Source organism: Oryctolagus cuniculus, chromosome 5 (genome assembly GCF_964237555.1).
Source record: "Oryctolagus cuniculus chromosome 5, mOryCun1.1, whole genome shotgun sequence".
Lineage (NCBI taxonomy): Eukaryota > Metazoa > Chordata > Mammalia > Lagomorpha > Leporidae > Oryctolagus > Oryctolagus cuniculus.
Window position 1 is genome coordinate 137,235,777 of NC_091436.1, and position 12,112 is coordinate 137,247,888.

A 12,112-nucleotide genomic window follows, 5' to 3' on the forward strand; every position below is an offset into this window, starting at 1 on the left:
ACTTCCCCATAAACATCTATTTCTTCTGTGTCCAGAGACTTGACACTCAAGCATGGAAAACAAATGGATGTTTTGGTGCCGAAGTGACCAGAGACTTAAAGGCATCTGAACTCAGATATCTTGGCAGGAGCAGTGGCTCTGGAGTCCCTAACTCAGGGTTGATTGTGACTTAATACAGCATTGCTACCCTGATAATGAGAATCAATTTCATAGATTTACTGGGAATAAAAGACAGTATCAAAGAACCCTAAAGAGAAAAGCGAAAAGAACATACAAAAAATAAAGATATTTTATGTGGTAATCATCAGAACTAATATTTCTATTTTTGTATCAGAGAAGCAAATTTCCTCCTCTTCTTAATTCTGTACAGCATGTTGCTTAGACAAAATTAGTTTTCCAGCAGCATGCGTAGGTGTGTGTCTCTGTGTGTGTGTAAGTATCTTGAGTTTAGATTTTGCTTTGCATTTTACGTAAGTTGGAATTTTCTTATCCATTGTTAAACAAGAATATTAACGTTGATTTTATCCTATCTTATTTTCAGATGAACCTCAGAGAAATAATGGTAAATATTGTCTGACATTCCTTTATTCCATTAAAAGTTTATACATTTATTAAGCTTGCATTCTGAAAGAAGAATATTTATATTGATTTTTTCCATCTTATTTTCAGATGAACCTCAGAGAAATAGTGGTAAATATTGTCTGACATTCCTTTATTCTCTTGAAATGTTAGATTTTTCTTAACCTTGCATTGCATATCAAGAATATTTATATTGATTTTTTCTATCATGTTTTTAGACAAACTTCAGAGAAGGTTTAGTAAAGATTCCCTTACAGCCTTTACTCACTTGCCGCTTTAAAATGATTGCTCTCTTGTTGTCTTTTGCATTTCTCCCCTCTTCCCTAATTGCAAGCCTTGATGTGCCCTTCATTTGAATGTCTGCTCTCTCTCCATATTTTTTGACTACTGGACTTCTCCCATATTCAGTTCTCTGCTGTTATCCTTTTCTACATTTTCTATCATTACACCCAGTTTTACTTAGCCATGGCTTTACTTACCTATAATCATCTATTTATTCTGTGTCCAGATACTTGACACACAAACATGGAAAACTTAGTGATATTTGGCTGCCGTAGTGACCAGAGACTTAGAGGCATCTGAACTCAGATTTCTTTCCAGGAGCAGTGGCTCAGGAGTCCCGAACTCAGGGTTGATGGTGACTTAATACACCATTGCGACCATGATAATGAAAATCAATATCATAGGTTTACTGGGAATCAAAGACATTATCAAAGAACCCTAAAAAAATTAGCATGAATAACATAAAAAAGATATTTTATACTGTTGCCACCAAATTATTATTTCTATTTTTTCTCATTGAAGCAAATTTCCTCCTTTTCATTAATTGTGTATATGTAGTTACTGAGACAAAATTAGTTATCAGTATCATGGCTGTGTCTATGTGTGAGTTTTTGTGTGCGTGCATCCATATCTTGTGTTTAAATTTCGTCTTGCGTTTTACATAAGTTGTGATTTTCTTAACCTTTTTTATAACAAGGACATACATAATAATTTTTTTCATTTATTTTCAGATAAACTTCCAAGAAATAATGGTAAACACATTCTGAATTTCCTTTAACCCCTTGAAAGTTGTGGATATTCTTAACCTTGGTTTCTCTAAGAAGAATATTAATATTGATTTTTCATCTTATTTTCTGATGAATTTCATAGAAATAATAATAAATAGTGTCTGACATGCCTTTATTCACTGAAAATGTTAGAATTGTATTATCCTTGCAATCCATAACAAGAATATTTATATTGATATTTTCCATCTTATTTTCAGATCAACGTCAGAGAAGAGGTGGTAAATATTCACTGACAGATTTTACTCCCTTGACACTTTAAAATGTCTGTGCTCTTGTTTTCTTTTGCATTTATTCCCTTTCACCCTAATTGCATGCCTTGATTTACCCTTCTCCTGAATGTCTACTCTCTCCCCATATACCATACTTCTCCCATATTCAGTTCTCTCCATTTCTCTTTCCTTCATTTTCTATCATTCATCTCCAGTTTTAGTTCAGCCATGGCTTTACTTCCCTATCAACCTCTATTTATTCTCTGTCCAGAGACTTGACACACAAGCATGGAAAATTTAGGGATATTTGGCTGCTGTGGTGACCAGAGACTCAGAGGCCACTGAACTCAGATTTTTTTGAGGAGCAGTAGCTCAGGAAACCCTAACTCAAAGTTGATTGTGACTTAGTACAACATTGCTATATGATAATGAGAATCAATATCTTAGGTTTACTGGGAATCAAAAACGGTTTCAAAGAACCCTAAAAAGAAAAATGCAAATAACATAAAAAAGTGAAGATATTTTATAAGGTATTCATCAGAACTAATATTTCTATTTTTTCTCAGTGATGCGAATTTCCTCCTTATCTTTAATTCTGTATAGCATGTTGCTTAGACAAAACTAGTTTTCAGGAGCATGCATGGGTGTGTTTCTGTGTGTGTGTGTGTGTAAGTATCTTGAGCTTAAATTTTACCTAAGTTGGAATTTTCTTATCCATTTTTAATCAAGAATATTTATATTAATTTTATCCTTCTTATTTTCAGAAGAACCACAGAGAAATAATGGTAAATATTAGCTGACATTCCTTTATTCTCTTGAAATGTTCGAATTTTCTTAACTTTTCATTCCATAACAAGAATATTTATACTGACTTTTTTTCCATCATGTTTTTAGGCGAACTTCAGAGAATATTTGGTAAATATTCCCTGACAACCTTTACTATTTACCATGTTAAAACGAATGCTCTCTTGTTGTCTTTTGCATTTATTCCCACTTCCCAAATTGCAAGCCTTGATTTACTGTTCTTCTGAATGTTTGCTCTCACCCATATTTGTCCACTACTGGACTTCTCCCCTATTCAGTTCTCTCTCTTTCTCTTTTCCTTCATTTTCTATCATTCATCTCCAGTGTTATTTCAGCCTTGGCTTTACTTCCCTATCAACATCTATTTCTTCTGTGTCCAGAGACTTGACACTCAAGCATGGAAAACTTAGTGATGTTTTAATGCCAAAGTGACCAGAGACTTAGAGGCATCTGAACTCAGATTTCTTTCCAGGAACGGTGGATAAGGAGTAATGAACTCAGGGTTGACTATGACTTAATACATCATTGCGACCATGATAATGAGAATCAATATCATAGGTTTACTGGGAATCAAAACAGTGTCAAAGAACCATAAAAAGTAAAGCACGAATAACGTACAACAAATAAAGATATTGTATATGATAACCATCAGAACTAATATTTCTATTTATTCTCAATGAAGCAAATTTCCTCCTCTTCTTTAGTTCTGTATAGCACGTTACTTAGACAAAATTAGTTTTCTAGTCGTATGGGTGTGTGTGTGTCTGCGCATATTATCTCCAGTTTCAATTTTGCATTATATTTTACATAATTTGCAATTTTCTTATCTTTTTATAACAAGAATATGTATAATGATTTTGTTTCCATTTTTTCAGATGAACTTCAGAGAATTAAGGGTAAGTACAAACTTTTATCCCATTAAAAGTTTAGAATTTTCTTAACCCTGCATTCTGTAAGATGAATATTAATATTGATTTTTTTCATCTTAATTTCAGAACAACTTCAGAGAAATAATGGTAAAATTGTCAGACATCCGTTTTTTCCCTCACAATGCTAGAATATTCTTATCCTTGATTTCCATAACAAGAATATTTATATAGATTTTTCCACCTGATTTTCAGATGAATCTCAGAGAAGAAGTGATAAATATTCCCTGACAACCTTTACTCCCTTGAGACTTTAAAATGATTGCTCTCTGGTTGCTTTTTGCATTTATTCCCTCTCCCATAATTGCATGCCTTGATTTACCCTTCTATGCATGTCTACTATTTTCTCATATGTGGTGACTACTGGACTTCTCCCATATTCAGTTCTCTCTCTTTCTCTCTTTTCCTTCATTTTCTAACATGCACCTCCAGTTTTAGTTCAGCCATGGCTTTACTTCCCCATAAACATCTATTTCTTCTGTGTCCAGAGACTTGACACTCAAGCATGGAAAACAAATGGATGTTTTGGTGCCGAAGTGACCAGAGACTTAAAGGCATCTGAACTCAGATATCTTGGCAGGAGCAGTGGCTCTGGAGTCCCTAACTCAGGGTTGATTGTGACTTAATACAGCATTGCTACCCTGATAATGAGAATCAATTTCATAGATTTACTGGGAATAAAAGACAGTATCAAAGAACCCTAAAGAGAAAAGCGAAAAGAACATACAAAAAATAAAGATATTTTATGTGGTAATCATCAGAACTAATATTTCTATTTTTGTATCAGAGAAGCAAATTTCCTCCTCTTCTTAATTCTGTACAGCATGTTGCTTAGACAAAATTAGTTTTCCAGCAGCATGCGTAGGTGTGTGTCTCTGTGTGTGTGTAAGTATCTTGAGTTTAGATTTTGCTTTGCATTTTACGTAAGTTGGAATTTTCTTATCCATTGTTAAACAAGAATATTAACGTTGATTTTATCCTATCTTATTTTCAGATGAACCTCAGAGAAATAATGGTAAATATTGTCTGACATTCCTTTATTCCATTAAAAGTTTATACATTTATTAAGCTTGCATTCTGAAAGAAGAATATTTATATTGATTTTTTCCATCTTATTTTCAGATGAACCTCAGAGAAATAGTGGTAAATATTGTCTGACATTCCTTTATTCTCTTGAAATGTTAGATTTTTCTTAACCTTGCATTGCATATCAAGAATATTTATATTGATTTTTTCTATCATGTTTTTAGACAAACTTCAGAGAAGGTTTAGTAAAGATTCCCTTACAGCCTTTACTCACTTGCCGCTTTAAAATGATTGCTCTCTTGTTGTCTTTTGCATTTCTCCCCTCTTCCCTAATTGCAAGCCTTGATGTGCCCTTCATTTGAATGTCTGCTCTCTCTCCATATTTTTTGACTACTGGACTTCTCCCATATTCAGTTCTCTGCTGTTATCCTTTTCTACATTTTCTATCATTACACCCAGTTTTACTTAGCCATGGCTTTACTTACCTATAATCATCTATTTATTCTGTGTCCAGATACTTGACACACAAACATGGAAAACTTAGTGATATTTGGCTGCCGTAGTGACCAGAGACTTAGAGGCATCTGAACTCAGATTTCTTTCCAGGAGCAGTGGCTCAGGAGTCCCGAACTCAGGGTTGATGGTGACTTAATACACCATTGCGACCATGATAATGAAAATCAATATCATAGGTTTACTGGGAATCAAAGACATTATCAAAGAACCCTAAAAAAATTAGCATGAATAACATAAAAAAGATATTTTATACTGTTGCCACCAAATTATTATTTCTATTTTTTCTCATTGAAGCAAATTTCCTCCTTTTCATTAATTGTGTATATGTAGTTACTGAGACAAAATTAGTTATCAGTATCATGGCTGTGTCTATGTGTGAGTTTTTGTGTGCGTGCATCCATATCTTGTGTTTAAATTTCGTCTTGCGTTTTACATAAGTTGTGATTTTCTTAACCTTTTTTATAACAAGGACATACATAATAATTTTTTTCATTTATTTTCAGATAAACTTCCAAGAAATAATGGTAAACACATTCTGAATTTCCTTTAACCCCTTGAAAGTTGTGGATATTCTTAACCTTGGTTTCTCTAAGAAGAATATTAATATTGATTTTTCATCTTATTTTCTGATGAATTTCATAGAAATAATAATAAATAGTGTCTGACATGCCTTTATTCACTGAAAATGTTAGAATTGTATTATCCTTGCAATCCATAACAAGAATATTTATATTGATATTTTCCATCTTATTTTCAGATCAACGTCAGAGAAGAGGTGGTAAATATTCACTGACAGATTTTACTCCCTTGACACTTTAAAATGTCTGTGCTCTTGTTTTCTTTTGCATTTATTCCCTTTCACCCTAATTGCATGCCTTGATTTACCCTTCTCCTGAATGTCTACTCTCTCCCCATATACCATACTTCTCCCATATTCAGTTCTCTCCATTTCTCTTTCCTTCATTTTCTATCATTCATCTCCAGTTTTAGTTCAGCCATGGCTTTACTTCCCTATCAACCTCTATTTATTCTCTGTCCAGAGACTTGACACACAAGCATGGAAAATTTAGGGATATTTGGCTGCTGTGGTGACCAGAGACTCAGAGGCCACTGAACTCAGATTTTTTTGAGGAGCAGTAGCTCAGGAAACCCTAACTCAAAGTTGATTGTGACTTAGTACAACATTGCTATATGATAATGAGAATCAATATCTTAGGTTTACTGGGAATCAAAAACGGTTTCAAAGAACCCTAAAAAGAAAAATGCAAATAACATAAAAAAGTGAAGATATTTTATAAGGTATTCATCAGAACTAATATTTCTATTTTTTCTCAGTGATGCGAATTTCCTCCTTATCTTTAATTCTGTATAGCATGTTGCTTAGACAAAACTAGTTTTCAGGAGCATGCATGGGTGTGTGTGTGTAAGTATCTTGAGCTTAAATTTTACCTAAGTTGGAATTTTCTTATCCATTTTTAATCAAGAATATTTATATTAATTTTATCCTTCTTATTTTCAGAAGAACCACAGAGAAATAATGGTAAATATTAGCTGACATTCCTTTATTCTCTTGAAATGTTCGAATTTTCTTAACTTTTCATTCCATAACAAGAATATTTATACTGACTTTTTTTCCATCATGTTTTTAGGCGAACTTCAGAGAATATTTGGTAAATATTCCCTGACAACCTTTACTATTTACCATGTTAAAACGAATGCTCTCTTGTTGTCTTTTGCATTTATTCCCACTTCCCAAATTGCAAGCCTTGATTTACTGTTCTTCTGAATGTTTGCTCTCACCCATATTTGTCCACTACTGGACTTCTCCCCTATTCAGTTCTCTCTCTTTCTCTTTTCCTTCATTTTCTATCATTCATCTCCAGTGTTATTTCAGCCTTGGCTTTACTTCCCTATCAACATCTATTTCTTCTGTGTCCAGAGACTTGACACTCAAGCATGGAAAACTTAGTGATGTTTTAATGCCAAAGTGACCAGAGACTTAGAGGCATCTGAACTCAGATTTCTTTCCAGGAACGGTGGATAAGGAGTAATGAACTCAGGGTTGACTATGACTTAATACATCATTGCGACCATGATAATGAGAATCAATATCATAGGTTTACTGGGAATCAAAACAGTGTCAAAGAACCATAAAAAGTAAAGCACGAATAACGTACAACAAATAAAGATATTGTATATGATAACCATCAGAACTAATATTTCTATTTATTCTCAATGAAGCAAATTTCCTCCTCTTCTTTAGTTCTGTATAGCACGTTACTTAGACAAAATTAGTTTTCTAGTCGTATGGGTGTGTGTGTGTCTGCGCATATTATCTCCAGTTTCAATTTTGCATTATATTTTACATAATTTGCAATTTTCTTATCTTTTTATAACAAGAATATGTATAATGATTTTGTTTCCATTTTTTCAGATGAACTTCAGAGAATTAAGGGTAAGTACAAACTTTTATCCCATTAAAAGTTTAGAATTTTCTTAACCCTGCATTCTGTAAGATGAATATTAATATTGATTTTTTTCATCTTAATTTCAGAACAACTTCAGAGAAATAATGGTAAAATTGTCAGACATCCGTTTTTTCCCTCACAATGCTAGAATATTCTTATCCTTGATTTCCATAACAAGAATATTTATATAGATTTTTCCACCTGATTTTCAGATGAATCTCAGAGAAGAAGTGATAAATATTCCCTGACAACCTTTACTCCCTTGAGACTTTAAAATGATTGCTCTCTGGTTGCTTTTTGCATTTATTCCCTCTCCCATAATTGCATGCCTTGATTTACCCTTCTATGCATGTCTACTATTTTCTCATATGTGGTGACTACTGGACTTCTCCCATATTCAGTTCTCTCTCTTTCTCTCTTTTCCTTCATTTTCTAACATGCACCTCCAGTTTTAGTTCAGCCATGGCTTTACTTCCCCATAAACATCTATTTCTTCTGTGTCCAGAGACTTGACACTCAAGCATGGAAAACAAATGGATGTTTTGGTGCCGAAGTGACCAGAGACTTAAAGGCATCTGAACTCAGATATCTTGGCAGGAGCAGTGGCTCTGGAGTCCCTAACTCAGGGTTGATTGTGACTTAATACAGCATTGCTACCCTGATAATGAGAATCAATTTCATAGATTTACTGGGAATAAAAGACAGTATCAAAGAACCCTAAAGAGAAAAGCGCAAAGAACATACAAAAAATAAAGATATTTTATGTGGTAATCATCAGAACTAATATTTCTATTTTTGTATCAGAGAAGCAAATTTCCTCCTCTTCTTAATTCTGTACAGCATGTTGCTTAGACAAAATTAGTTTTCCAGCAGCATGCGTAGGTGTGTGTCTCTGTGTGTGTGTAAGTATCTTGAGTTTAGATTTTGCTTTGCATTTTACGTAAGTTGGAATTTTCTTATCCATTGTTAAACAAGAATATTAACGTTGATTTTATCCTATCTTATTTTCAGATGAACCTCAGAGAAATAATGGTAAATATTGTCTGACATTCCTTTATTCCATTAAAAGTTTATACATTTATTAAGCTTGCATTCTGAAAGAAGAATATTTATATTGATTTTTTCCATCTTATTTTCAGATGAACCTCAGAGAAATAGTGGTAAATATTGTCTGACATTCCTTTATTCTCTTGAAATGTTAGATTTTTCTTAACCTTGCATTGCATATCAAGAATATTTATATTGATTTTTTCTATCATGTTTTTAGACAAACTTCAGAGAAGGTTTAGTAAAGATTCCCTTACAGCCTTTACTCACTTGCCGCTTTAAAATGATTGCTCTCTTGTTGTCTTTTGCATTTCTCCCCTCTTCCCTAATTGCAAGCCTTGATGTGCCCTTCATTTGAATGTCTGCTCTCTCTCCATATTTTTTGACTACTGGACTTCTCCCATATTCAGTTCTCTGCTGTTATCCTTTTCTACATTTTCTATCATTACACCCAGTTTTACTTAGCCATGGCTTTACTTACCTATAATCATCTATTTATTCTGTGTCCAGATACTTGACACACAAACATGGAAAACTTAGTGATATTTGGCTGCCGTAGTGACCAGAGACTTAGAGGCATCTGAACTCAGATTTCTTTCCAGGAGCAGTGGCTCAGGAGTCCCGAACTCAGGGTTGATGGTGACTTAATACACCATTGCGACCATGATAATGAAAATCAATATCATAGGTTTACTGGGAATCAAAGACATTATCAAAGAACCCTAAAAAAATTAGCATGAATAACATAAAAAAGATATTTTATACTGTTGCCACCAAATTATTATTTCTATTTTTTCTCATTGAAGCAAATTTCCTCCTTTTCATTAATTGTGTATATGTAGTTACTGAGACAAAATTAGTTATCAGTATCATGGCTGTGTCTATGTGTGAGTTTTTGTGTGCGTGCATCCATATCTTGTGTTTAAATTTCGTCTTGCGTTTTACATAAGTTGTGATTTTCTTAACCTTTTTTATAACAAGGACATACATAATAATTTTTTTCATTTATTTTCAGATAAACTTCCAAGAAATAATGGTAAACACATTCTGAATTTCCTTTAACCCCTTGAAAGTTGTGGATATTCTTAACCTTGGTTTCTCTAAGAAGAATATTAATATTGATTTTTCATCTTATTTTCTGATGAATTTCATAGAAATAATAATAAATAGTGTCTGACATGCCTTTATTCACTGAAAATGTTAGAATTGTATTATCCTTGCAATCCATAACAAGAATATTTATATTGATATTTTCCATCTTATTTTCAGATCAACGTCAGAGAAGAGGTGGTAAATATTCACTGACAGATTTTACTCCCTTGACACTTTAAAATGTCTGTGCTCTTGTTTTCTTTTGCATTTATTCCCTTTCACCCTAATTGCATGCCTTGATTTACCCTTCTCCTGAATGTCTACTCTCTCCCCATATACCATACTTCTCCCATATTCAGTTCTCTCCATTTCTCTTTCCTTCATTTTCTATCATTCATCTCCAGTTTTAGTTCAGCCATGGCTTTACTTCCCTATCAACCTCTATTTATTCTCTGTCCAGAGACTTGACACACAAGCATGGAAAATTTAGGGATATTTGGCTGCTGTGGTGACCAGAGACTCAGAGGCCACTGAACTCAGATTTTTTTGAGGAGCAGTAGCTCAGGAAACCCTAACTCAAAGTTGATTGTGACTTAGTACAACATTGCTATATGATAATGAGAATCAATATCTTAGGTTTACTGGGAATCAAAAACGGTTTCAAAGAACCCTAAAAAGAAAAATGCAAATAACATAAAAAAGTGAAGATATTTTATAAGGTATTCATCAGAACTAATATTTCTATTTTTTCTCAGTGATGCGAATTTCCTCCTTATCTTTAATTCTGTATAGCATGTTGCTTAGACAAAACTAGTTTTCAGGAGCATGCATGGGTGTGTTTCTGTGTGTGTGTGTGTAAGTATCTTGAGCTTAAATTTTACCTAAGTTGGAATTTTCTTATCCATTTTTAATCAAGAATATTTATATTAATTTTATCCTTCTTATTTTCAGAAGAACCACAGAGAAATAATGGTAAATATTAGCTGACATTCCTTTATTCTCTTGAAATGTTCGAATTTTCTTAACTTTTCATTCCATAACAAGAATATTTATACTGACTTTTTTTCCATCATGTTTTTAGGCGAACTTCAGAGAATATTTGGTAAATATTCCCTGACAACCTTTACTATTTACCATGTTAAAACGAATGCTCTCTTGTTGTCTTTTGCATTTATTCCCACTTCCCAAATTGCAAGCCTTGATTTACTGTTCTTCTGAATGTTTGCTCTCACCCATATTTGTCCACTACTGGACTTCTCCCCTATTCAGTTCTCTCTCTTTCTCTTTTCCTTCATTTTCTATCATTCATCTCCAGTGTTATTTCAGCCTTGGCTTTACTTCCCTATCAACATCTATTTCTTCTGTGTCCAGAGACTTGACACTCAAGCATGGAAAACTTAGTGATGTTTTAATGCCAAAGTGACCAGAGACTTAGAGGCATCTGAACTCAGATATTTTTGCAGGAGCAGTGGCTCAGGAGTAATGAACTCAGGGTTGATTGTGACTTAAAACAGCATTGCTACCATGATAATGAGAATCAATATCTCAGGTTTACTGGGAATCAAAGACAGTTATCAAAGAACCCAAAAAATGAAAGCACAAATAACTTATAAAAATATATTTTTATGGTCTCCATCAGAGCTATATTTCTATTTATCTCAGTGAAGAAATTTCCTTCTTTTCTTCAATTCTCTGTAGCATGTTACTTAGACAAAATTAGTTTTCCAGCAGCATGCATGGGTTTGTGTATGTTTGTGTTTTTTTTTTTTTTCGTGTGTGTGGTGTGTGTGTCTGTATCTTCAGATTAAATTTCGCATTGCATTTTTCATAAGTTGGATTTTCTTAACCCTTTTATAACAAGAATATTTATTTTAATTTTTTCATCTTATTTTCATATATACTTAAGAGATGTGATGGTAAATGCATTCCGACATTTTATTATCTCATTGGAATATTAGGATTTTCTTAACCTTGCATTCAGTAAAAAGAATAGCTATATTGTTGTTTTTTTTTTTTTTTTCATCTTATTTTCAGATGAGCGACAGAGAAGATCTGGTAAATATACCCTGAAAGCCTTTACTCACTTACAACCTTAAAATGATGGCTCTCTTGTTGTCTTTTGCATTTATTCCCTCTTCCCCTAATCGCATGCCTTGATTTACCCATCTCCTGAATGTCTACTCTCTCACCTTATATGGTGACTCCTGGACTTCTCCCATATTCCGTTCTCTCAATTTCTCTTTACCTTCATTTTCTATCATTCAACTCACTTTTTTATTCAGCCATGGCTTCACTTCCCAATAAAGAACTATTTATTCTTTGTCTAGATTTTTGACACTCAAGCATGTAAAACAAATGCATGCTTTGGTGCCATG